The sequence below is a fragment of the Leptinotarsa decemlineata genome, unplaced genomic scaffold (assembly GCF_025532065.1).
Source record: "Leptinotarsa decemlineata unplaced genomic scaffold, Ldec_3_MD MMD2_tig00000199_RagTag_RagTag, whole genome shotgun sequence".
NCBI classification, from domain to species: Eukaryota; Metazoa; Arthropoda; class Insecta; order Coleoptera; family Chrysomelidae; genus Leptinotarsa; species Leptinotarsa decemlineata.
Window position 1 is genome coordinate 8,131,776 of NW_027412544.1, and position 6,996 is coordinate 8,138,771.

General features: G+C 33.9%; 1 long non-coding RNA gene across 1 annotated transcript; it reads left to right on the forward strand.

Annotated features, from left to right (window-relative positions):
• Positions 1-3,872: 3,872 nt before the first annotated feature.
• On the forward strand, positions 3,873-4,708 carry LOC141481501 (uncharacterized). The gene is made up of 2 exons (XR_012465024.1): positions 3,873-4,580; positions 4,640-4,708. It is a non-coding gene; the product is annotated as an uncharacterized lncRNA (long non-coding RNA).
• The last annotated feature ends 2,288 nt before the right edge of the window (positions 4,709-6,996 follow it).

The window sequence follows — 6,996 nt, forward strand, 5'->3', positions numbered from 1 at the left end:
TCGCCTGTGTCTGGAAAATGATGAAACTGCAGAGCATATACTTTGTGCCTGTCCCGCTAGGGGCCGAATCAGGTTCTTTGAGTTCGAAAGATCCGTACTCTCACCATCTGACCTGAAAGACCACTCACCATACAAACTAATCGGCTTCGTTAAGAAGCTGGGTTTATTTGGCCGAGTGTAAATAGGTGTGAGCCACAATAAACCCTTATGGGTTGCGGTGGAGGGTCGAATAGACCCACTCACTTCAGACCTACCTACCTATCATTCATAGTTGGAATATCATTTTATGGTAGATGTTTACATAATTCAAACAAATATTTTATTTTCTTCGTCAAATCAGAATATATGAGAGTAACAATACATCAAAATGAAATTAAAATTGAAATAGGAGTGGTGAACAGCAATAGAATGCAGTGTGTCTCGCTCAAATTTGACAAAGGTGATGTTTATTCGATTTCAACATCAGAAATGAGGTCGGTCCAGTTGGGAGTACCCCAGGAATCTATACTTAGGCCACTCTCATTTCTATTATATACCCATAATATAGACAGGAAAATACCATATTCTGTAGTAACTGCCTATGCGGATGATTTTAGTTTGGTGGTATCTCGAAAGTGACGAATTAATTAACACAAAAATGTGAATATATTCTGGATGCAGTTTCAAACTCTTTCGAAAGTCACGATCTGTTTTTCAATGTGAAAACAACTCAGTTAATCCGCTTCCACAATTATCAGAATTAATTTTCTAGGCATTAATTTCTAGGCATTCAAATGGATGAGTATTTCTTGGAATGAGTACTGTGATCAACTAGTTTCAAAATTGAACTTTATAACCTATCTTTTCATGTACTTGAGAAATGTTCTTAACATAAACCAACTGTTTATCATGCCTATGTCGAATTAAGGTTGCGTTATTGTGTATGTCTGTGGGCAAATCTGCAAAGAGCAAAAATGTATTTATTCAACAAAAAGCTATCCTACGCTATTTGTTCAACGTTCCTCGACAGTATTCATGCAGAAACATTTTTATTACACACGAAATTTCAACTCTGGTTGGATAATATATTTATGAGTTGTCAGTTTATGTTTTCACTAACAGGAATGACTTCAATCTCAATACAGATGTTTATGATAAAAACACTCGGCAGAAGCAAATGATACACCTTAGAGCGGCTAAGTATAAAATAACTCAAAGTGCACCAAAACGTTTAGGCCCTAGAATTTACAACTGTTTACCAGATAAATTGAAGACAATATGCAGCCTTTCGTTGTTTAAAAAAATTAAAATCATTTCTATTAGAAAAATGTTTTTACACTCTTGACGAGTATATACATTATATATATATATATATATATATATATATATATATATATATATATATATATATATATATATATATATATATATCTATATATATATATATATCGATGGAAAAAAAGGTTATATATATATATATATATATATATATATATATATATATATATATATAGAATAGTACTTTTTCGGGGAAAAACTACTTTTGTATGTATGTATGTATGTATAGAATAGTACTTTTTCCCCGAAAAACTACTATTCTATACATACATACGGTCGTTATACTATATATATACTATACTATACGTTATACTATATATATATATATATATATATATATATATATATATATATATATATATATATATATATATATATATATATATATATATATAAATCTATAGATCAGACGATTTAAGTTATTCCATAGAAAAAATCAGTTCGCTGATTAAAATTTCGAAAAGCAGATATACAAATATTTTGATAGACACAAATAAAACAGTTAACAAAATCTGTGGTTAATCGAAACACAAAACTAAAATATAAAAAATTAAATTGAGTAATAATCACATTTTACCAATATCATCTCTATTCAATCAATATCTCTAATAGCTTCAACGACTACTACAGTGAACTAGGCCAAACCCTTTTCGGAAAAAATAGACCAACCATAAAATTACATTAATGAAAATCACAATGAACCAAACACAATGTACCTATATGAAACATCTGAGGAAAAAATAAACTTAGTCATAAAAAATCACAAGAATAAAAAATCTCCAGGGTGGGATTCGTGCTGAGACTCTGAAAAAACTATCAAGCCAAATCAGTTCACCACTAACTTATTTAATAAATGAATGTTTTCGAAAAGGATGTTTTCCAGACTGCTTAAAAATTGGTATAATTAAACCGTTACATAATAGTGGGGACAAAACCAGTATAGGCAATTATCGCCCTATATCCCTGTTGTCTATCTTTTCTAAAATTATCGAACGAATTATGAAATCAAGAATTAGTAAGTTTTTAGACAAGTTCCATATACTATCTGACTTACAATACGGTTTTAGAAAGGGAAAATCGACAGAAGATGCAATACATCATTTAACCTCACAGATTTATGAAGCTTTGGATTCTAAAGTTCCAGCAATTTGTATCTTCGTCTATCTCTCAAAAGCATTCAATACAGTATGCCATAAACGACTTTTGGAAAATGTTAGACCATATGGACTCAGAGGTAATATATATGAACTCCTTAAGATGAAAAGAGAAATGAAAATTTCTATGTTTTTTACCACTTTTATTTGTAACTAACGTTACTGCAATTTCGTCCTATATATTTTCAAACTTAAACAATAAAGTTTCTTTGTTTGTTTGAGTTTGAAACTGTCCATATAGGACGAAACTGCAGTAACGTTAGTTACAAATAAAAGTGGTATAAAACATAGAAATTTTCATTTCTCTTTTCATCATGATTTCCTACCACACACTAATGGCTACATCCATCAACTCCTTAAGAGTTATCTCTCAGAAAGGATACAATTTGTTGATATTGATGGTGTTATCAGCAATCCCAGGAAAGTAACATTTGGTGTCCCTCAGGAAAGTGTTCTGGGACCCTTACTTTTTACAATTTATATCAATGATTTGATGACATTGCACACAAAGAGGAGAGTCTTTAGTTTTGCTGATGACACTGCAATATTCTACCAGGCAAAAAGTGGTATGACCTAAAAAGTGATATTGAAAATCACTTCAAAATCTTTAAGTCGTGATTTCACTTCACAACTCACTTTGAACTGTGACAAAACACAATATTTACCATTCACATCTTACTCGAACAAGTTGCTAAATCTTGGCTCCCTGAATATAGACAATAACACAAATACCTGAAGCAACAATAGTGAAATATCTAGGTATTATACTTGATCGACACTTTCAATGGGACAGCCACAAAAAAATGTTGTCAATAAAATAAGGGGCCTACTGTCTAGATTCAGGTACCTGAGAGACTTCCTCGATTTGAAAAATCTTAGAACGTTGTATCTCTCTTTGGTCCAATCGCTTATTAGTGATGGTATTTTGGGATGGCGTGGAGTTGCTGAACATCACTTACATAACCTGAATGTAATCCAAAAATGGATTATTAAAATCATTTACACTAAGAATATTGACTTCCCAACTGATTCCCTGTTTCAAGAGAACCAATTTCTTGATGTACGGCAACTTTTTTGTCAAAATTTATTAAATAATATCCACAAGAAAAAATACCAGTAAATACTGTGGATCATAATAATGAAACAAGAGGGGCATTAATATATGCCTGCACAAGTGCAAAAACAATTGGACAACGTTCATGTAAATACATTGCTTCAAGGTTATACAATCTACTACTAGCTAATATAAAAAACAGACAAATTCAGAAAATATAAAGGTGAGGTCAAAAATTGGATTATGCGAAGTGGAAGAGGTGAACTTATTTTCCAACCAATGATCCAGGCTTGGGTGATGAATACTACCCGGTCTATCATCAACTAGATATTCGACCCTTATCTTCAATGGTAAGTAAAACCAAGCTGAACTGAACCGTTACGTAAAGGCAAATTGATGTAAAGTAGGGTAGTTGATAAGCCCTCGTAACGCAAAATAACAAGTAGCAGAAGGGAAAACAAAAGGCCCTAAAAAGAACATACTCATGAAAAGTTTGACCGAGTTCACTTAAATTTGAATATAATACATGCAAAGACTGATAAAACCTACTTCGATGATGTGGCCTTGAGTAGTAATTATTCAATGTGATTTTAGCAAACTTGTGTAATTCAGGAACAAATCTTCTTGAAATAGTCAGAGGACCTTCGTTTGACTAACTTTTCCGCAATAAATAAACGAGTTTCAAAGAAAAATCCGCAAACAAGCGACACACGTCTTTCCAATCCCTCTAGAACACCGAAAAAACGATAATTCTCCTCAACTCTCCTTTTTTTCATATTTAACTGAAAAAAAAAGCTCATTTTCAATTTTTTTCATTAGTGTCCTTCTTTATATTTCAGGTTGGGGACCCTGATATTTATAATGAAGTGACCTGGTAGTTCTAATGAACCTTCTGATGACAAACAGAAATGAGGTTATGTTATTTTGTTATGAATTTCCAAAATGAAGAAAACAATTAGTAAACGGTCATTATTTTGGTTATCTACTCAAAAGCAGATCAACATACCTGACGATGAACCCTATCCGTACTATCGAACTCGCTGGACTCGTCTTTGGTAAGTATGGAACGAAAAATTGTTATAACATTCGTTTTTAATAGATCTGTCTGTTTCAGGCATGGAAATATCAGCTTATCCCTGTTCTGAATGTACATATTTTATAAAAAGTAGAAGTTGAATAATAAAGTTCAGTGAGTAGAAATAAAAAAAACTGTTTTCTTTTTCTTATTTTTACTGCTATAACCTCTGGAACTGGAACATAACCCGTAACAGCCTTTCGTATTTACTTGTCTCTCACGGCTCACGATCACTAACTGCAGTGACAAACGTCCTTTTTCAACGTTGGGTTGAAACACGATGGGCCAAGAACGTCCTAATCATATCACTTTGATGAATATAGAACATGATTTACCCATAGAAGTCGATATATGAAAGTGTCATCTCTGAATTTACCCATATTAAATCCAGAAAAGTTTATTTGTAACAGTTTTGTTTTATTTAGTACCCTTAACTTGTGAATCTACAGGGTGTAACTAAATAAGTGTAAAAAATTTAAGGAGGTGATTCCTCATCGAAAAAAAGATAGGATCTTTCATATAAAGAAATTTCATTGGAGCAAAAAATTATTTTTCGAACAACTACAGAGATACATCGTCATAAATGCGAAAATACGAAACTAATCTAATAGTAGGTCGCTATTAGCGATAGTGACAATTAAATTGGTATGACGCTGTCAGTTTGTGAAATTTCGAAATTGAATCAATACTAATTGTGTGTTGTTGTTCTGTTCTTAATTAGTTACTTTAATAATTCACTTGTTATTGAAATGGCATACACGCAAATGAGGAAATGGCTGATATGCATTACGTTTACGGTCTGTCGCAGGGGAATGCTGAAATGTATCCTCAACGGCAGCATCCTTCATATAGAATATTTGCTCGACTTTATCAACGATTACGAGAATATGGTTCATTCGACAAAAGAATGCAGGATTGTGGTCGCCATCGAGAAGTACGAACACCACAGCTTAAGGAAGCAGAACAACCTACTGCCAGTACTAGAAAGATTGCTTTCCAGCAATCTTTCAATAATTATACCTTTACCATGTGCTACGAGTACAGGCACTGTTACCGCGAGACTTTCCGAACCGTCTTGAATTTTAAAATTGGATGCTGGATATGATTAGAAGAAATTGTGACTTTCTGAAGACGAGAGAATTCACAGACGAATGTAGTTTTTTTCGGGACAAGATTATTAATTTTCATAATTACCACATATGGGATGATGAAAACCCTCACGCTATTGTCGAAACTAACCATCAAGAACAGTTTTCTCTTAACGTGTGGCTCGGAGTTATTGGGGATGATTTAATTGGGCCTCATTTTCTTCCTCCTCGATTAAATGGTGAGGCATACGTTCAATTTTTAAGGGAAGTGCATCCAGTACTGCTGGGGAAGGTCCTTTGGGCGTCAGAACGGATATGTTTTTTATGCATGATGATGCTCCCATTTAACTGAAACATATGCAAATCTGTGGATAGGTCGAGGAAGACCACAGACCTCGTCCGCTCGATCCCCGGATCTCAATCCTCTCGATTTCTCTATTTGGGGCCATTTACAGCATTTGGTTTAGCGTACTCCTGTTCGCGATGTAGAGGACCTAAGAAACCGCATCATCGATGCGTGCAGGGTAATCAGAGAGACTCCAGTAATATTTGAGCGAATACGTGGCTAAATGCGCTGACGTCTAGACACATGCGTGTCTAGACATGAAACAGGCTATCGAAAAAAAAATGTAAATGGTAAACAAATAATAAGACAAAAAGTTACATTGGAAATACATTTTAGGGGTTGCGTTTTCCACTCCTTACAACCATGGGGTAAACCAAATAAATTACTGGCTGAGGGTCTTTTTGGTAGTACAAAAATTTCAATATTGTAACTTTTCCAGTGCTTGTGAAAAAAATTGTTATATATATATATGTACCCCCTTTGAGGGGCTGTATCTTAACAAGGGATGCTCCATTGAAGTTTCTTTATATGAAAGATCCCATCTTTTTTTCGATGAGGAATCACCTCCTTGAATGTTTTACACATATTCAGTTACACCCTGTATAGCAAACCAAGGGCCTCTTGACAGAATTTGCTACAGGCCCCGCGCTAGCTTAACCCGACACTGGAAGTGGGACTAAGTTATTGCTAAGAATGTTTCCTCCTTTCATCATGAAAATTTCAGACTTCTACGCGTTTCCATTAGAAATTACTTCGGAAATGTGCTTGATGAGAAATAATGTTTCTCGCAGATCGATGTCTGTGAATACATTCACCCCTCGAAAACTATACCACCCACACGCGCCATTATTTTATGGATTCTTTAGTTGATCACGATATTCCACGAAATGTAATGAGGATTACTCCATTCCATGCGACATGTGTCTCACATATTGAATTACTCTGAACTCACGTGCAGAACA